Source organism: Fulvia fulva, chromosome 7 (genome assembly GCF_020509005.1).
Source record: "Fulvia fulva chromosome 7, complete sequence".
In the NCBI taxonomy this organism is placed as follows: Eukaryota; Fungi; Ascomycota; class Dothideomycetes; order Mycosphaerellales; family Mycosphaerellaceae; genus Fulvia; species Fulvia fulva.
In genome coordinates, this window is record NC_063018.1 from 4,583,311 (window position 1) to 4,605,205 (window position 21,895).

Consider the following 21,895-nt stretch of genomic DNA (forward strand, 5'->3'; position numbering starts at 1 on the left):
GCTACGTGTTCAAGCATGTCCTCTGCAGGTTGCTAGGTCTTACTATCCTCCTCGTTCTGATATCCAGCCCATTTCACCTTGTACTATGTATCTACTTTGCGCTTATGCCCCTTCTTCACCTTGCCTGCCCGCTTACGGGTGTACATGTCAAGGATCTTTTCCACCTCGTACATGTGCGTAGGTACTGCCACTACATCGGCTGCTATATTAGCCTCGGTAGTGTCAGGTTCGATAGTTATCGGTGGTAGCGGCGCCAGATGCTGCCCTTCAAGTAGTAGGAAATCGGGGTGGTCGGCTCGTTGTAGTAGTGAGGTGTGGAAGCAGTTATTAAGTCCTACTAGAGCGTCTAATAGTTTTAGTCGATAAGAGAGTCTGGCCGGCATAACTTCCGTGATCTGGTAAGGGCCGGCATATCTCCTATCCAGCTTCTTAGATGGTCGAGTCGTGCGGATGTTCTTGGTGCTAAGATACACCCAATCACCCACCTTGTAGTCTGGAGGAATGCTTCGGTAGCGGTTTGCTGCCTCTGCTTAGAGAGCTTATGACATTCGTATATTCTCTTGAAGGTGTTTATGAAGCTCGCAAATTCGACGCACAAAGGTTTCTGCTGATCGCGCGTCCAGTCGCTAGAGAGTAGTCAGTCCTCCCTCCTTTCTAGCGTTCAGGTCAACTCGCTCTATAAACTCAGGGTTGTATCCTAAGGTGGCGTAGAACGGCGACACACCAGTAGTCTTAGACAGGTGATTGTTGATCGCGAACTAAGCAAGGCACAGCCATTCTGCCTAGTCATCCTGTGCCTCGTTAGTGAACATACGGAGATACTGTTCCATCGCCTGGTTAGTGCGTTCTGACTGTCTATCAGTTTCTAGGTGATACGAAGAACTTAGCTTACGATTTGTACGGAGCATCTTGCAGAGTTTCTTCTAGAAGGTAGCAACCCACTGCTTGCTACGGTCTGATGTAATAGTGTCAGGAAACCCGCGCCGACAGAACACATGTTTAAGGAAAAGCCTTGCCGCATTCTGTGCTGTCATTGCGCCAATAGGGATCAGCTCGACTTCCTTAGTAAGCCTGTTAGTGACGGTCATAATGTTGTTGTAGACCATGCCGTTAAGAGTACTGTCTAGGAGTCCGACAACGAAGTCGACTGCAATGTGTTTCTAAGGCCGATCTGGAACAGGAAGTGGCTATAGTAATCCTAGTGGCTAGGAGTGCAGAGATTTTGTTGTACGGCAGGTGCGGCAATTCGCGGTGTATCTACGCACGGATCTCGCTAATCTAGGCCAGTAGAATTCACGTGCTACGAGTTCATAAGTGCGAGCTCGTCCTAGATAGCCTACTGCTAGAGCGTTATGGTTTATCTTGATTATCCTAGTCTGTAAAGCTTGGTCATTTGGTACCTATAAGCTCTAGCCGTCGTATTGGTTTCGAACATATAGCAGGTCGCTATCCACTTTGTAGTGTGCTAGGTGAATCTTCGCTCTCTGTAGCAGTGTAGGAGTGCGGTCTTTCTACAGGTCCTTAATCGCGGGCTTAAGCTCGTTATCGGTTACGTACGCCGTCGACATTCGATACTCGAGTTCGGCTTCCCGCTGACTTTCACGCGTCGCCGGTTGTTCAGTAGGCGCATCTCGTTCTATAGGCATAAACTCTTTAGCTTCAGGGTTTAGCGGTACTGGTTCCTCTTCTTCCGGCGCATCTTCTACTATTGCCTGTAGTGAGGCGATCTTAAGGAATCGCTTAGGAGGCAGCAATGTCTGATACTAATGCTGGTTCCGAGGGTCGTCCACCCCCTACGGAAGGTCCTGGCTGCGTCTCGTCAGGCTGTCTGGCTTTGTACCTTGAAGTCCTAGACGGTATATTATCTTGAAGTTGAACTGTGACAAGAACTCAGCCCAACGCGCTTGTCGCCGATTTAGCTACTTTGTCGTCATGAAGTATTCCAGGTTCTTGTGGTCGGTGTAAATCTTGACTGGCTGTGAGTCCTCATCATCTGCCTCGTAGGCGAGCTCGGGTCTCTATTCCTCAAAAGCCTTGATAATAGCTAACAGTTCCTTATCATAGATTTTATAATTGCACTCCTGTGGACTCAACTTCTTCGAGTAGAAGGCCATAGGATGTAGCACACCATTCTCGTCATACTGCGAAAGCACGCCGGCGTTCACAAAATCTGAAGAATCTGTCTCTATTACTGTTTCCCTGCCTAGCACGTAATGTGCGAGCATGCCGGCTTTGCTGAACGTAGCTTTCAAATTATCAAAGGCTCGTTAGCAATCTAGTGACTATTGAATCCTTCTGTTCTTGTGATTGCTTGGTCCGTCCGACTTGGTCAGGTTTGTGAGAGGAGTAGCTATGCGCGAAAATGCTTCGATGAATCGCCTATAGAAGTTGGCAAATCCAAGGAAGGCCTGGACATTCTTTAGGTTCTTAGGAGCTTCCTATGTCTAAATACATTCGAGTTTCTCGGGGTCCATCTCGATGCCGTCAGGGGTTATGATTAGCCCAAGATACTTCACCTTCTGTTGGTGGAATTCGCTTTTGTCGATGTCCACTATAAGTCCTGCATCGCGTAGCTTGGTGAGAACCTTCCGCACGTGTTCAATGTGCTCCTCCAAGGTGTTACTGAAGATAAGTACGTCATCCAGGTAGGCCGACACAAAGTCGTCTAGGTGTTCTTGTAAGACCTTATTAATGTATAATTAGAACGATGCTGGTCCGTTACACAAGCCGAATGGCAACACTAGACACTCGTAGATGCCGTATCGTGTCGCAAACGCTATCAACCACTCGTGCCCTTCAGCTATCCGTAACTTGTTGAAGGCTGCTACAATGTCTAGCTTTATGAAGTACTTCTTGCCGTGTATACGGTTAAGCGTCTCTTGTATCAAGGGAATCGGATACCGGTTCTTGATAGTGATCGCATTCAATCCTCTGTAGTCGATACAAACACGCAGCCCACCTCCAGGCTTACGTACCACTAGCACTAGTGTAGGAGACTGGTTCGTCTTTTGCCCTGCTTTCCGCACCTTCCCTTTAGATGTTTACTCGTCTAGCCATTTCTTAACTGCCTCGTTCTCCTTCTCAGCTAGGCCGTAGGGCTTGCGGTATGGTGGCTCTTATAGACCATCAGGCTTAATGTGAATCTCATGATCTACGCCTAGTCGGTGAGGTGGGAGTCCTTCATGATCCTTAGCTAAGAAAGCGTCCGTAATATCGTGGTATATTGGCGGCAACTTCTCCTTCGGGTTGTGATTGAACTGCTTGTTCAAGAATTGGTCCAGATCATTAGCAGCCATTACACTTAGCTTAAGCTCTCCGCCGTCGCTCTCACGCCTAGTGGGCATGATGTAGAAGCACTCAGCCCTAGGCCGGTGCGCGTACATCCCCCACGCGCGTTGAGAAACGCCCTGGCAGTCCACTTCTTCATCGTCTATGTCTTCCAGGTCATATAATGAGACATTCAGCTCTGCCCCTCCTGCTGTGAAGCTCGCTACATCTCTGATGAAGGGCTCTGGTCCGTACCGTACTAGTGCCTGCTTCTTCTTCTCGCGGTAGTTCAGGGATTGCACTATTGTCGGTGTCTTATTCTGTAGACAGTGACTAAAGCAGTAATCCGACCTGAATGCCACCTCGCCTGTCTCCTAGAAGATGTTTAGGTTGTGCGCTATAAGCCACGGCAGGCCAAAGACGATGTCGTATTCGAGGTCGGTGACGTAGCATAACATTTGCTCGTGATAATCGCCTATGACTACGTCTACAGGGGCCGCGTGTGTAATCTGCCGCGCAGTGGCCGTTCTATCTCCCAGTGTTAGTCGTCGGCTTTGCGTCAAAGGGATCAGGGGTATTGTGTATTTGCGTGTGAATTTCTAGTCAAGAAAGAGAGAGGTGGAAACAGAATCTACAAGGCCTCGAGCCTTTCTCTGTTATATCATTACGGGTAACACTATGTGAGGGTACATAGCTAGCTGTTGCTTATCTAGTGCGCATGCCGATATCTTAAGCTCCTCACTATAGTCTGTTACCGTCTCTTACGTTCCGTGTCTCTCAATCTCATGCTCTTTCTGTCCTAGGAAGTTCGGGTGACCGCTGTCTACCACGCTTAGGCAGCGGTCGTGCCATTTCCCTGCCGCGGATCGGCGGCTAGGGAACTGAGGTTCGCGTTCGGATTCGGCGTAGTATTGCGTAGACGCGGTAGGCGATAGTCGCCATCGTACCTATACATTAGGCATTTAGGGTTGGTCGACACGTGAGAACCTGTACGGTAGCGGTAGCACTTACCCTACTTCTTAAGGTCTTCGCGCTACTCACGGTTGAGCGTAGGCAGGTTCTATAGATGTGTCGGCAGATCCTCCTACTTCTTAGTACTAGCGTACTGTAGTGGGCGCTGTACTAAGGCACCTGCTACACCGGCAGCGGCACTAGTAACTACGTTGCCGTTGTTCTGGTTGTTCTGGCCGCCATTGCTGTTCGAGTTGCTATTGCCCCGGGGGCGCTCCTTCTACGGGTATAGTCGATCTGTCTCGTAGAAACTCTCGTCCAGTGCGGTGCACTCCTCGATAACGTCTTGTATGCTATCTAGGCGGCGGTCGACTTCGCGGTCGCCGAAGGTCTTGATGAAGTACTTGCGGTTTAGTCGGTTACGGAACAGCATGAGCTCGGTCTTATCGGTCCATAACATCTAGGCGCGCAACTTCGAGTAGCGGGCATAGAAGGCTACAAAGGTTTCGCCTTGTTCTTGCTTGTAGGTAGCAATGTCAACTATAGCCTTGGTTCCCTCATTACGTGTGCTATATTGGCGTGTCATCTAGTCTAACAACTCTTCTCTAGTCTTGAACTCGTTGAAGGACTACTGTCTAGGCACAGGGATCCTCGGCTTGATGCTTCGCTAAGGATCACCTTGTGTCCACCTATACACGAAGCGCAGACTATCTGCCTTAGTACGGAAGGTTGCTACAGTCAGCTTTAGGAGAACACTGCTGTACTAGCTGTCGAAATTAGGGTCGTCATCGTTCTTGAAGTGCTTAGGGTCGGGCACACCCTTGCCGATCTCTATGCCGCGAGTGAGGGTGCGGTCAATGGTGAAGAGACGTTCTGGAAGGTCAACCAGTGGTGTCTAGGTGCGGGTGTTACGCATTCTCGAGTCACGACTGTTGTTAGGTCCTAGTCGCGGACGGTCGTTATCACGTCCTCGGCTATTGTCGCCACGGTCATCGTCGTCTCTATCGTTATCGTTATCACCACCACCGCTACCGCCCCCTCCACTAGCAGCTTCGCGATACCTACGTAACAGCTGCTCGAGTGAGGTCTCGCGTAGGCGGGAACGAGAGGGTCGGCGGCCTAAGCGGCCCCTGCCTCCGTTCTGTATGGTGTCTCCTGCCTCAAGCCGAGCCTTCAGGTCATCGACTTCTTGTTGTAGGGCCTGGTTCTTCGCCTTAGCATCTTGTGCCTTCTTCTTCTCCTTCTCGCAGATCTCGCTGAACTGCTTGCATAGGTTGTTGGCTTCCTTGTATTTCTTCCCTAGCTCTTACAACTTAGCTGGGTCGCAATCCTTCTTACTCTTGAGATCTGCTGCCATTTTCTGTGTGACAAGCTCTTCACTTCGCAGCATCTTGTAGATGCGGTCGTATTCGGTGTACAGCGTAGTGTACTAGGTGTTCTAGAGGTCGTTGGCTCGCTCCATTACATCGAGTTGTCTGCCCTTAGTAATTGCCGTGTTGACTGCTTGTAGCACGAAGTCGTGGGTGGTCTTCGGGTGTTGGGATGCAAGGGTCGTGAGGTTGTCTAGGGTGACATTCTGGTATTCGGATGCGAGAATGTGTTCTACCTCGTCGAGTGATAGATACACCTCGTCTAGGTCGCCGCCTAGGTTCTCTTCGAGCTTGAACTCGAACAGTTCTATAAAGTCAATCTCACCACCTTCTTCTCGCTCGAAGGCCTTCTAGTAAGCTTTATCAATCTCTTGTTGTAGCGCGACACCGGTGTCTACTGTGACCCGCCGGTTGTCGTCCTGTGTCTGACTCTGAGGAAAAGAGGAGAGGTTAGGGAAAAGAGATGTGCGCTACTTGCTTTTGCCCTTAGGCTTAGGTGGCGGTGGCATGCCGCCGTTCGCTGTTTATGAAGTCATGTTGTCTAGGTTCGGGGGAGGCGTGACGGTGCCTGTATCCTGACTGTCTACGAGCGCGCGACCACCTGCTGATAGTGTCGCCGCGTTGCGTTCTCTAGGCATCTGCGCGCTGTGCGCCTTACCGTGTTCTGTGTTCTGATGCGGCTCTACGCGTTCTCGAGTTCTACGGTTCTGTCTATTCCTATTGTTACGCGTCCCTTACCTAGATCCGCGATCTAGGTAGTAAGGTAGAACAAACTATAAGGGCGCGCGTACTATAGGGTCCGAATGAGATAGTTGTTGTTCTACGAAGCTACGAAAGAGGAGCGCGAGGCGCGGCGAAGTTATAAAGCAAAGCTAAGCCGCGCTAACCCGATGCAGAAGGTCCGCGGTTCAGCCGGGCCGACGTAGCTACAGTGAGGGGTCGCGGGCTGCCCGTAACATTACCTCTCTCTATATATGTCCCTATTCGGGGTCTCCTACGGCTACCTTATAGGACTTTAGGATTAGCACTTCCTACTAATAGGCTATAGCCTGCCTAATAGTAGCAAATGTATATTCTTCTACGTCGTTTAGAATCTCCTCTACCTAGCTTATTATAGGGTCTAGATAGAACATCTAGACGATAAGAGCCTTATAGTGTTTAGCCTTATACTCTTTAGAGTTATCATCTCCGTCCCCCCTTGACCTGTTATTACCTATAATCTAAGGTAGCGCTAGGTATTTAGATAGGTCGAACTAAACGACATCTTCTTTTTCTTTTATTAGAGTACCCTAATCTCTAAACTTCTAGTATTCCCTAATATCCTTTAGGGGAGGGGGAAGTTACATAAATAGCGGTTATTATAGTGTTTATGACTTAGGTAGGTTCTATATAGATCTACCGCTATTGGCCTTCGATAGTATTAAAACCGCCTTAATATTTTCTCCTAGTATAGACAACTAACTACCCTAGTAAGCAACGGCGCGCCTAGTGACCTTAGGATGGTTTACTCGTAGGTATATATATTTGCCGGTCTACGGGCCGTGAAATATATATATAGTAGTCCTGAAAAAAAAGAGATAATAAGTCTAAAATTTTTAGATTCCCGTATCTTCGCCTTATAGAGAGATTCTTTGTAAATCCTTAGCTTCCTACTAAGGTCGCCTCCTAACTATATATATCTTAGCAGTACCCCTATATACCCCTACTACATAATTAACCGTTAAAGGTTAACGAGATTCGATGCGCAAATTTCAGGGTCTAAAGGGGCCCTTAGCTCGTTAATATATCCTCCCCTATTACGAAACTGTCCCTAGTTTCACCTCCGCTACGCTAATATAGCCTAAGAAACTATACCTATAAGTTATACGTAAAGAAGGCGGATCCGGCGTCTAGTTAAGTAGTTAGTCTAGAGATATTAAGGAGATCGTAAGTTTATTCTATAAGGGGCTAAGGAGGCTAAGTCAAAGTCTAGTCTTCGTAGTAAGCCTACTCTCAAATCAAGGATATAGCCTAGAAATCGGTCAAGTACGCTAGAAACTAGGTACTAGAACTAGAAGCTAGTTCAAATAAGGTTAGAAACTAAAACTACTAAGTAAACTCCTTACGCCTAAGAAAAAAAAGAAATAATAGAGTCCTGTCCCTCCTTTAACCTAAATCCTAGTGAATTTAGCCATCTCCTCCGTAGTAAGGTTATAAGGCCGTACCTATAGTCTCGTTGGCTTAGATTCTAGTTCCGGAAGTATAGTAGCCCTATTAATACCTATAAGAAGTATATTGTCATCCTCTTCGTCGTTAGATCCGGACGTAGTAGGTCTGTTCTTATTTGGAAGATCGCCCTTTTCGACATTCTCGACATTAACCCTATCTTCTAGCGCTATAATGTCTTTAGCGTTAGGAAGATTAAGCTCCGGGTCCGGTCTTAACTATAGGATTAGCTTTAGGTTCTCTTAGGCTTATATACCCTTTAACCTCGTACTATTAAGCTCTTCGAGGACGTATATACTAAACCCCGAGTACACCTTAGCTATACGATACGGCCTAAGCTAGCGGTACCTAATCTTTCTAGACAGGTCATCCTTATACGGCTTGTCGAACTTGACTATAAGATCTCCGACCTAAAAACCCGAGAAATTAATACTACGTTTAGTATCGAAGTATTCCTTACTTAGGGCACGAAGCCTTACTCTTCGTAACTATAACTCCTAAAGACTTATGTCCCGTACCTATAACTAACGCGCCCGAATAGCTAATAGCTCCTCCGTTAATCTAATAGATCCCTATTTATAGTTCGCCTATATCGGGTATTCTACCTCGATTAGGAGAATAGTACAATAGCTATATAGAACCTCCGCCGGCGTTATACCCGTAATTCTAGATACCGTAGTTCTATTAGCCTAAAGTACCGTAGTAATCTATCGTTCCTAGGACTTATAGGTGTTCTTAGTAAGCTTAGCTAATATAGCTAGAACAGGTCGATATCCTACTTCTATAGTTATATTTAACTACGGATAGTAGGGTAAGATCCGGATATACTTAATACCTATACTAATAAGTATCCTCTCTACCTCCCCTTTGTTAATACTAGCGTTATTAAGTATAATCTTATAGTAGTATCTATACCGGCTAAACACTATCTCGTATAGGAACTTAGTAATTGCCCGCAAATTTAGAGGCTTCCGTACGACCTTCGCCTTAATCTACCTACTTAGAGCTTCTGAGACAATAAGTAAGTACCCGTTTCTATATACGTAGACGGGATCGTAGTACCACCTCTCTCCTATAACCTACTAAGTCGATAAGTACATTTCTTCTACTCTCTAGTTGCCTTCGCGAAAGCTATAAGGAGTATAAGTCCTTACCTAATTCGATACGTCGGAGAAGTAGCCCTCCTAGTAATACCGGCTAGCAATAAGATTATATACTAGTTCTATACTCCGGTGACTATACTTTTTGTAATAGTATATTACGATCTCTTTCTAAGTATTATTATCGTCTACTACTAGCTATATCGGTGTACCCCTTCGCCGCTAATAAAACAAGAGCTTGTCTCTGAAATAGTACCGAGGACTCTTCTTAACGAGGTTTTGATACTTAGCCCGGGTGACCCCTTCCGGTTGTGTTCGATATACTAGAATATAAGCTATAAGCTCGGAATTGTCACTATACTAGGGTTCGAGGAGTCGTTTACGCTCTAGAATAACGGGGAAAGTATTAACTAGCTCGGCGTAACGGAAGAATTTGTCGTTAATTATCTTATTAATATTATCGTTAGGTTCCGTAAGCTCCTTAGCTATAGGTAGTTTACGAGATAGTGTATCCGGTCCGGAGTGCTTCTTCCTATTGATATGCCTTACTTTAAAGGTAAATAGCCGGATCTAAGTAACCTACCTTACTATTATAGAGTTTAGAATATCGGATACTAGCCGATTCAACTACTATACTAGCGTTTTAGTATTAACTTCGAGGATAAAGTCTACTCCTACGAGGTAGCGCTATACCTTCTTAAGGCCCTTTAGTACTCCGAGGCACTCCCGCTTTCCTATATCGTACTTAGCCTCGTTTACGTTCTAGGTGCCGCTCTTATACCTTACCGGATATCTTCGTCGAGTATTATCTAGTAATTCCTACGATATTACACAACCCTACCTAATGCTACTCGTATTAATAGAAACGAAGATCCTACTAGCTCCTAGGGCGTAGGAGATAGTTACTAACGCTAGTACTATTACTAAGAATCTTACTAGGTTCTCTTTCGAGAACTGCTTATTCTTAGTCTAGACAAACTCGACGTCCTTCCTTACAAGCTTATATATTGGCCGAGCGACAATCACGAACTAGGGGACCTAAATCCGGAAGTAAACATAAATCCTAATATAAACTCGAACGTCCTTTACGTACTTTAGGGTTAGCTAGTTCAAGATCTTAGCTACTACCTTAGGATCTAGATAGCGGCCGCTCGGGCTAGTAATATAGCCTACAATCTTTAGGGTCTTATAAAGCCACTACGACTTCTCCCCTACGACTACCGCTCCGGCCCTCTCTAGGTCCGTAAGAATAAGATTAAGGGATATAATATGTTCTATGACCTATCGTTACAGGCTAGGCTCTACCTTAGCGTTACTATAGTCCTTAGTAGGACCTTTTACGCCGATATCGTTAAGAAATAGTTTTGCTTAGTAAGAAATATAGTCTTTTAACACCTTAGTTACTACCCGTACGAACTAAGTAACTGAGTTCGTCGTACCCTATAGTAACGTTATATACCGTATAAGCCTAGGAGGCGTTATAAAGGCCGTTAAGTCTCGGCTACTTTCGTTAAGCGTAATCTAGTCGTACCCCGAAAACAAGTCTACTAAAGAGGCTACTCTATACCTAGTAAAGTCTTCCGAGAACCCGTCCGTGTCTAGGGGAATATTCGTATCCCTTATCGTTACCTCGTTTAAGAGTATAGCGGAGTTGATCAACCTATATAGTATAGCTTCGCTATTTAGCTCGACCTTCTTTGCTACTAAGAACTAAGTATTTATATAAGTACCTTGACTATACTTAAGAATTCTATTCTTAATTTAAGCGCGTATTATCTATTCTATAATCGCTCGTAAGTTTAGGTATAACTAAATGTTCCGCGCCTACTACGGTTTATATATAACCGTCGTAATCTTCTAAGGAGGTATAATATTATACCTAATCTACCGTATATACCTAAAATCCTACGCTAGGACACCTTTTTAGTTAAAGAGCATTTTATTAAATATCTGTCTTTCCTTAGCTAAGAGAGCGATACTAACCTTAATACTAGCGAGCCTTTTAGGTATGATCCTCGAGCCGCGCCCGATACTAGAGAACTTTTTAATAAAATACCTCCTATCGAACGGGCCTTACCCTACTAGTATTAGAGATTCCTAGTAAAGTGCCTTCCGCTTCTAATCTATAATACTATCTACTTTCGACTAAGGCCTCTCGTAAACGCTCGTATTAATAGGCCTTTTCTTATTAGCTTTACGCTTATATATAGTAAATATATACGGTATCCTAATACCGGGTCTCTATAACCCTACGTCTCGTTTCTAAGCCTACCTATTAATCTGGCCCTGTTTTAGGATCTCTGTACACTAGTCGCCCTACACGGAGTATATATCTATATAACCTACTCTTCTAGAGCGTTAGTAGTCACCTTAGCGCTTAAGTATTAGCGGTTCCCGAGTAGTCCTAGTAATTTCTTTAAATACGGGCTAAGGTCGAGGACATTCTCTCTTTGTTATAATACGGGGCCGCGGTGATTCTTAAAGTAGTCGAAGACAGTCGTTAAGCTTTGAAATTACCCCCTTAAACTTCGCTCTTCTACCCGCTCCTCGAAAGGACAAGTAGGCGCTAGGTACGATAGGTAAGCCAAACTTGTGTACTATCCTCGGGCTAATAATATTGACTTTAGATCCCTCGTTAAGTAGGGCTCGAGTCTAACCTTTACTAGTTCTAAGCTCGGTAACTACCTAAGGGCTAGGTACTATTACAAAATCGTCTAGTATACTAGAGAGACCAATTTTTTCAATGTTTTCGTATAACTCGGCGGGAGGGACAGTATCCTTACTACATAATATCGTTAAGAACACACCTATAAAGCGAGCTTAACAATTATCCCGAAAGACTTCTTTATTAGCGCCTTCTTCCTCGTCTTTATAGGTAGCGACATAACTCGTACGGACTTTAGTCCCTTCTTAGCTAGCTAACTTACGGACGGTAGTAAGCTTAGACTACAGATCAGGGGTATTTACTACTCTCCTAAACAAGGTAGTTTTAAACTAGCGACTATACCGAAACTAGTCCCGGGTATTAACGTTTAGAAACGTAGTCTAAAGGATTTAATCAATCTAATAGGTCACTCCCTCCTCCTTAGTAACGGGCCTATCTCCTATACCGTACTGTTAGACGTAGTTATTAATCCTTATTGTCTTTATATTCTATAACCGTTTACGCTATACAAATAGGGTATTAATAGGCCCTACCGGCTATTCCGAGGGCGTAGGCCTTAACTTAGCTCGAGGCTTAGGTGTCCTTCTAAGAGTCTCCCCTAACGCTACCGTTAACTAGCTTCTACTAGCCCTAGAACCGGCGTTTTTAATCATCTCTACCTCCTACTAACCGAGTTCTTCCTACTAGATCTCCTCTTCGAGTTCTTATTATATAGCTTTAGTGGCCTCGACTTGTACCCTTAATACCTATATACTAGACCTAGTTCGAGGATTCGGGTTCTTTATAATTCCTACTAGAGCTTTACCTCGAGATTTGTTACTCTAGATTAGGTAGGCCTTAACCTTAAACTCGTCGTAGTTTATGATCCTACACCCTTATAGAGCCGGTTCTTCTTCTTCCTTAAACTAGATCTATTGACTACTAGCGGCCGTCAGTTACTACCTAGATCTAACACCTTAAGGGCCGTATTCTATAAGGTGTCGGTTGTTAGGTAGAGGTTTAGAGTAGTTAGGAAGCTTTACGCTTAAGACACTAGTATAATCTCGACCTATCTATTGTTTCTAAAGCGTAGGGATTTTCATGTCCTTATTAAATAGAATCGGGCTATAGTGTTCCTTAAGCTACGGAAGTATATAAAGGAGCTTAGGTTTACTATAGTCCCGTTAGTAGTTAAACTTAGGGGGATTTAGATCGGTCTTCTTTCCTAGGTACTACTAGTTATTCGTCGCTAAAAAGACATACCCTTATAAGATAAGGAATAGTATTGCGGGGCACCTATTAGTCTAATGTTCCGTACTACTATAGTTGTAATAGTACCTATTAAGCGCTTTAGACTGCTTGCGGTTCTATAACTACGGGCGCTATATTAAGTAAACCTATAGTTTAGGTACGCGATCGGGGTTTTCTAGTTATATAGACCTTTGATTTTCACGAGGGTTAAAGGATCTAACCTCCGCCGCGCGACCCCGTTAGTAAACCCAAATACTTATTTCTACTATTCTCTTAATAAGGTTATCGTTGATAGTAGCGGAAACAGCTAGTTTGTTAAGTATATTAATCTTAGGGATCAAGCGCGGCATCTACTTTATAACTGACCGATAAAGCTACGGTAAAGTAAGCAGAAAGTCCGTATATACAGCCTTCTATCCTTCTTTACTATTAGCGATACTTGTCGCCTCGTCTAGTATCTTTTAAAAGCGCCGAAACTTCTTAGGCTACTTTAGATAGAGCCTACATTTCTTATAAACTGCCTTAGTAACTAACTCTAGGAGCCTCTAAAGTAGAAGACGGCTACGGGAGCTATTATCGAGGTCTTTAGGATCAATTAGGTTACTAGAGGCCACGAAGAGACGGATAAACTCCTTTATATCCTATTCCTTAGGGCTTTTCCCTTACTCGGCCTGGACTATCTCTTCTAGATATTCTCGACTTCCTAATATCGAATAGGTATCGAATCTCGAAAATTTAGCTAAGAAGGACCTCCTAAAGGTGCTCTACCTAACTTACTACCCCTCTAACCTCATTACTAAACGTCGGATAGTAGTCTCGTAGTTACGCTCGAAACGACCCTAGAAGTTGTCTTTCTTAATTAATAGCCTTAGTAGATACTAGTCTATAAGATGATTGAACCTCTCCTAGAATTTAGTAGCGTTCCTACTATTAAAGAGGGGGTTTTCCGGACTCTCTAGAGTAGGGAAGCGAGGTTCTACATTTTCTATAGTAATAGCAAGACGGCTAAATAATACTGCTATCGTATCCGGACTATAGGGCATTCCTAACGTTATAGTGCCCTTATTTAAGTCATCCTCTTCTTAGTTATTTTGTCGTACTCTTTCCTTACCCTTATTAGAGCCTAAAGCCTCCGGGGTGTTATCTTCGTTGCTATCCGAGTCTTCTATCCCTTCTAGGATTGTGGCCTCCCTATAAGGCCTATAGGCTTTTATTAGACTTTCTAGTAACTCTTAGCTAGCTCTAATACTAGCAAACGACTCGAACCTCGATAGAGATATAACTAAAACTTATAACCTTGCTCGTAATCGTAACCTTGCTCGTAACATTATACTTGCTTTACTTATTACTAAGAGCCTTGACCTTAGGTGTCTTAATACCTTAAGATTTCGACTTCGAGTCGACCTTGACCTTGATTTTGCTAAAATGTACTAATAATGCCACCGGGTATATACTTAAAACCCCCCCTTATTAACTACTAGAATATAGACGACTAACTACCCTAGTAAGCAAGGGCGCGCCTAGTGACCTTAGGATAGTTTACGCGTAGGTATATATATTTGCCGGTCTACGGGCCGTGAAATATATATATAGTAGTCCTAAAAAGATATAATAAATCTGAAATTTTTAGATTCCCGTATCTTCGCCTTATAGAGAGATTCTTCGTAAATCCTTAGCTTCCTACTAAGGTCGCCTCCTAACTATATATATCTTAGTAGTACCCCTATACACCCCTACTACGTAATCAACGAAGAAGTTTGCTTTAGTAATACACCAATTTCGTGATAATAGAGGACTAGTCAATAGATAACGCCTAGTAGGAGCTTAGCTTAATTATAAGGAGGGCTGTTTTAATCCCGCCTTAGTTCTAAGACATTAAGACTAAGGACAGAAAGATCTAGTAACTCTTCGTAGCTCTACTAGACTCATTTAGCTCAATTCGCGATGCAATTAATGCCTAGGTAAATCTCTTACTATAAGACATTCTTATAACTCTTAGGGAGAAGCAAGAATCAATAATTTATTAAGGGATAGCTATATTCGCTAAGAAGGGTTTCTAGAGTAAGCTTACGGACTATCTCTACGATAGTAACTATTTTATAAGTAAGTGCCTATACCTTTCTATAACTTAGTAGGCTATTAGGAAGAAGGACAAACTAGCTAGGGTTACCTACCCTACTAAGAGACAACCGTTACTACATCGTAGGAGGTCATTATTACTAAACCTTCGTGATGTCCTTAAGGTAATAACGGACCTTATGAAGCAGATGAAGGAGAGCCGCAAGCCAAAGGCCTCCTCTAGTAAGAAGCCTATAAGGGCCTATACGACCTAGAAAGACGTATTAGACTCTAAGATGCTATTAGAAGATGATGATGTTGATAAGGTTGCCTATTCTACTATAGAAGCCAAAGGTAAGTACCGCTCGTCCGAGTAGTTGCTTAACTCTTATACATTATTATATATAACTAACTAAGATTCACTATTTAGGACACTAAAGCCTCTTTAAAAGAGGAAGTGGATCAAGGTTAGGGGTGGCTATCTATAAGCTATATATATAGGAAGTGTAGTAATAGGTAGTCCTTCTAGAAAGCAAATTGTCTTAGAAAATGTCCTGTTTGTTCCTAGCCTTAGAGTTAGTCTTGTTTCGTAGAATTAGTTTAGCTAATAGTTTACTATCTAACTATCTAGTTTCACCCTAAAATCCTTGTCTAGTAAACCCGTTATATAGACCAAACTTCGAGGAGGAGTACCGTTTATCTACTCGATCTCGGAAATTCTTAAGCTATAGTATACTAGTATATTCTCTTAAGAACGTGACGGTACCGCTATAGCTAATACTAAGTCCGAAGATTAGTAGGAGCTATAGTATAGAAGATGTACACACCTTAGTAAGAGACTACTAAGAAACCTATATAGGGTTACTAATAAGAAAGATCCTATTCCTATTCCTTCTAAACACTAGAACTATAAGGTCTACTCCCTTACAAACATAAGGAAGTTCAAAGGACCTACTATAGAGAGGAAGAGGGAGAGGCTGGCCCTCATCTCTATTGACATCTATAGGCCTTTTCAGGGCGTAGTCTCTAGGCTAGGATACAAATATTGGCTTGAGATTATAGATAACTTCTCTAGGAAGAAGTAGGTAATCCCTTTAAAGGCTAGGAGCGACGCTCCTATAGCCCTACGGGATTAGAAGGTCTAGGTAGAACGGTAGTCAAGGTGCTTTCTATCTACGATCCGTAGTAATAGTATAAAGGAACTTCTCGCCTTACTAAAAGAGTAGGAGAAGGAGTTTAGCACTTAGATAGACACAACTAATGCCTACAACTCCCTTTAAAATGGACCTATAGGAAGGTCAATTCAAGCCTCTAAGAACATAGTCCGGGCTATACTTAAAGACTCTAGTATACTAGTTAAGTTCTAGCTAGAAGCTTTATAAGTATAGACTATGATCAGAAATAGACTATCTAATAGTCCGATTAGCAATAGTATTGCTCTTTTACTAGAAGAAGCCTTTACTAGCTAAGTACCGTTAGTCGACTATTTCCGCGTCTAGGGATACAAAGCTATAGTCTATATAGACCTAAGAGCCTAATCTTAAGGCTTAAGGAGAGACAAGTTAATAAACCGAGGAAAAGAAGCCGTGTTTATAGGCTACTTAGAAAACACTACAAAACAATAGCTGTTCTAGGATCCCGACATAAAAGCTATAAAAGCGTATAGTGACGTCGACTAGTTTAAGAATAAGAAGGGGGGAGATATATATCTTAGTATCACCTTTACTAACTAGCCGAGTCGAGCGCTATAGCGTAATCCTATTAGGAAGAAGCCCTTTAGGGCGAAATTTTCCGATTAGGGATTATTAGAGACACCGTTACGAAGGCTAGGAGAAAATATTAAGGCGGTTTCAACACTATCAAAGGCCGATAACGGTGGATCTATACAGAACCTACCTAAGTTATTAACACTATAGCAACCGCTATTTATATAACTTCCCCCTCCCCTAAAGGACATTAGGGAATACTAGAAGTTTAGAGATCAGGGTACTCTAATAAAAGAAAAAGAAGATGTCGTTCAGTTCGACCTATCCAAATACCTAGCGCCACCTTAGGTTGTAGGCAATAAGAGGTCAAGGGGGGACGGAGATGATAACTCTAAAGAGTATAAGGCTAAACACTATAAGGCTCTTATCGCCTAGATGTTCTATCTAGACCCTACAATAAGCTAGGTAGAGGAGATTCTGAACGACGTAGAAGAACATATATTTACTGCTGTTAGGTAGGCTATAGCCTATTAGTAGGAAGTACTAATCCTAAAGTCCTATAAGGCAGCCGTAGGAGACCCCGAATAGGGATATATATAGAGAGAGGCAATCGAGAACGAACTTATTGCCTTAGCAAGCAACAACACCTAGGAAGTAGTTGTACCGCTAAAGGGTGCAAATCTAATGACTTCTAGGTAGGTCTTTAATGTGAAAAGAATGATTAGTAGAGCTATTAAAAAGTTCAAGGCAAGACTAGTTATAAGAGGGTTTTTATAGAAATATAGGGTTGACTTCAAAGAGACCTTTGTACCTACTATTAGACATAATACTCTCCGAGTATTTATAGTAGTAGTGTGTACGAGAGATCTCGAGATATACCTAGTAGATATAAATGATACTTTTACCTAAAGTAGCCTTCTTAAAGACATCTATATAATCCTACCCCTAGGAGTTAAAGCACCTCTAAGTATAGTGTTCAAGGTCCTACGAAGCCTTTATAGGCTTAAACAAGCAGCTAGAGACTAGAATAAGCTCTGTGTTACGAAGCTAGAGAAGATTAGATTTACCTAGTCCTAGGTAGATCTATACCTACTTATCTATACGGATAGAGACCTTATAGTCCTTACCTATGTAGATGACATACCTATTATAGCTCCGAAGCTATTAGATGTTTAGTAGTTTAAGGCTAAGCTTAGAAAAGTGTTTAAGATTAAAGATCTTAGTAAACCTACGAAGATCCTTAGAATAAGGATTATAAGAGACAGGTCCTAAGGCACTTTAAAGCTTAATTAAGTACACTATATCCACGCTAACTTAGCCAAGATGAGCATAGCTAGAGAGAAGGCTACGCCAACCTACTTACCTATAGAGAGCTACGAGCATTTAGTGCCTACGGCACCTATAGATAAGAGGTGCAACAAACAGGTTTACTAGAGCTATAATAGTACCTAGATGTGGCTAATAACAATGACAAGGCCAGACTTAGCATTCCCCCTTAGAAGAATTAGCTTATTTGTTGCTGATTCCTCGTAGTAGTATATAAAGGCTTTAAAGAAGCTCTCCTAATACCTACGGTCGTACCTAGACCTAGCTCTTATATATAGAAAGGGAGGGGGCAATCTCTAGGGATACTCGGACTCTAACTACGCTATAGACAAAGTGGATAGAGTCTTAATTCTAGGATACGTATAGTGCCTTTATAGAACACCTATGTCCTAGATAAGTAGGAAGCAGAAGTCTATTACAACATTAATAATAGAAGCTGAGTTTATAGCTATAAATGTAGCCGTAAAGTAGTCACAATTTCTTGCTGCTGTCCTTAGGGAAATGGGGTGCCTAGAACTGGTAGGAAAGAGCTCTTTCTAGCCGAGTGTAAGGGCAAGTAAGGGTATAGTTAACGAGCTAAGGCTAGTTAAGCTTATAGGTAACAACTAAGCCGCTTTGACACTTGTTAAAGATGCCTATATAAATGAAAGGTCAAAGTATATTAATGTTATTTATAACTATATTAGACATCTCTAGTAGTAGAAGAAGATTATAGTAGACTACTACTATATAAAGGACATAGCTACTAATAGGTTAATAAAGCTCCTTAATAGCTAGTAGTGCCAAAACTTTATAAGGTAGCTCTAGCTTACGTAAAGGGATTGTAGGAGACTATATAGCCTAAGTAGGAGTGTTAAGAACATATAGGCCGTAGGACAAGTATATAGGTGTAGGTATATTATATAACTAGATCACGTAACTAGGGTTTACTAGCCTATAGGCTAGCAAACATCCGGACACCTAGTATCTACCTACACTAATACTAGCGATACTGTATATAGATATACGCTATTCTTTTAGGTCCTTCTTCGTCTTTTATATAATCCGCCGTCTTCTACTACTACGTAACTCGTACCTATTTAATAATTACTACTACTAGCTCTAGCTCTCTAGTATTTAGGTCTATACCGAAGATTAGCGTATAATCTTCTAAACATCCTAAGAGTATACTTACTAGTCATACTAATACAACTGCTCGGGGTGTACTATACGACTAGTTAGCTCGATCGCGCGAAGTTAATTAATAGTCTCTTTAATATATAGGGTAGCCGTTACTTTCCCTAATAGAACTAATACTTCCCGCCGGTATAGTATAGGAGTTATCCGAGTACAATTTAATAAAGCAGTTGTTGTTAGTAAAACTATTACTACTAGTAATAAGGATAGATATCGTCGGGGCACTAACTATACTAAGAGGGTAGCAATCGTAGCTACGTAAAAGTGAGCTACCTCCTAGGTATATATTGTTCCTTAGTAGCTATACTTACGTAGATAGGAATATACCTGTCTTGTCGTAGACCGTATACGCTTCGCTTCTATAGCTATAGTCGCTAGAACTTACGAAGCTTTAAACGGTGAGCTGAGCCTTAGAGTTAAGAGCCTCGATAGTAGCGGATAGGACGCTAATTGCGTACTCGAGAAGTGCTAATAGGCTCTAGTATTTTATGATTGCGAGCGATTGCTTAAGATTAAGTAAATAGAGTATAGGGCGAAGGGAGCTAACTACTTATATCGCTACGCGGGAGAATACGTTTATATCTATTATAGGTATAGACCGGTATTTTCGATCCGTATAGTTCTGAGCTAAGATGTACTCTAATCCTTCTATTTACGATCGTGGTCTAAAGATAATACTACTAAACCCTTTGTCTCGGAGCTAGCCCTCCGATATACTACTATCTCTTACGTAGTACGTTATCTAATCTCGACCGCGTACTTATATTAGCGTAGTATAAAGTTCGTATTACTATCCTATAGTAGTATAGAAGTTCGTTAACTATAGATTATCGCTTATACTAGCTCTTACTAAGTCTATATACTAACGTCTAGAAAAGGATCTTAATACTAGTCCTTACTCGGACTCTAGCTAACGCCGGGAGCGTATATATCCGTAGCCTTTGTATAGTCCGAAGCTAATGTTATAGAAAGCTAGTGATACGTTATACTCGTTACTTAACTTTACCGCCGACATATATTCGCTATAAGACTCATACGAAGTCGTAGGGATTATTCCTATTAATACGAGTTATAAGTCTCCGTTAGGATAGCGCCTCCTACTAGTAACCGCTACTATAGCCTACTATTATTAGATCTAACTAAGCTCGGGTTTTCACTTATAGCACGGGCTTGAACCTCTCTCGAACCTCTATAGCTAGCTTAGTAATCTAGTAGGTACTACGCTAACGTAGCTATAGAAGTTCCGTAGGCGGTACGCCGTTACGACGTCTACGCCTAGGCCGTAAAGGCTAATAATCGTACCGAAGCTAATAAAGGGGCCCTATTACTACCGATTGCGCTAATTATAATAGCTAGGTAAACGCCTACTAGCGGCACGGTTAAGTCTATAATCTAACGTTAGTTAGTACTAGTAGGAAAAGGCATATAAGCGGACGGGACTATTTACTAATACGTAATTATATAGCTTCTATAACGCGGAACCGCTACTTAGAGGCCACTTTGTAGCTATAATGCTATACGAGTGCTGCTTATAGGTCCTTCTACGTGCTACGCGAGATGTTGCCTATAAGTATATTTATAGCTTAAATATCGTATACTTACTAGTCGGATACCCTATTAGTAGCTTATTCATTTATATAGTTAAAGCCTTCTCTATAGCCGTTACGCTAGCCTAGTATACCCGAAAGCTTCCTTCTATAGGCATATAAAGCCTTAGCGTTATCTTGGTCTCTTAACTATCCTTTCTTACTATAAGACTACTAAGGAATAGTAAATAACGGCCTCTAAAGCCTTTATATAAAAGTAACTTATACTCTTAGTCTACGTATAGCTTTACGTCTACTTATAGTGTTACGAGGCTATAGTAGGCGAGTATAGTAGTAGTTTATTAATAAAGTCGATAGCTAAAGAGAGAAGGTAGTTCTAAGAGAGAGAGGGCTTCTTAAGGGAAGCCGAGGTCGCGCTCGGGCCGAGCTAAGTCATTGACGTCACGTGATTTTGAGTCACGTGACCCGATCCGAATTCTCTACTTACGGAGCTACCGTAACACTACCCCCCCTTAAGACACGTTTGTCTTAAAGCGTATATCCTTAAACCTTTCTTAATACGTATATAAAGGCTTTATTATCCTCTATATCTATCGTGTCCTCTAGTAGCTTAACTATATAAGCTTATATTATTAAATCTAGTCCTTCGCGGTTAGCGCCGTTAGCCTATCTCTTACTATAGCTAATATAGCCGTTACGAGCGTATAAAGGTATAGCCGAGCTAGTATTCTTACTTAGATAATCACTAGAAGTAGTTACTAGTATAACCCTCCTATTATAGCCTATAGTAATATTATATTAGGGCGAGAGCCTAGCCTATAAGATATAAGAGTAAAAGCGAGAATATAGGTATAAAGTGTTAAGATGTAGCATCTCAAAGGGAGTCAACAATCAGGAAGTGATCTGGCAGCCTGAGGCATTCACAATGACTCAGCTTGTAGGGAGATACCTTCTCTCCCCTTTAGCTTAGATAGACATCCAACACAATCAACATATTGGTTCCTGATATATTGCTGCATGCTCGTGCTATTAGTCAGTTGAAGATTGATCTCTTACTCCACTCCGCTGCCACCTACCCGTACCTGTTTAACAGGTTATGAGCCCGGGTTTATGCAGGAATAAGAGCAACCTATATCAGTACAGGTTACTTGTATCCCTTGCTATCGTAGCAGAAAACATCTGGGAATCAGAAGTCTACCCCGTCTATCCTATCAAGGAGCTTAGTTCGATACTAAGTGATAGGTAACCCAGACAAGGACTCTGTGCGGCTTACTCAAAGCCAATACCTTGAAGA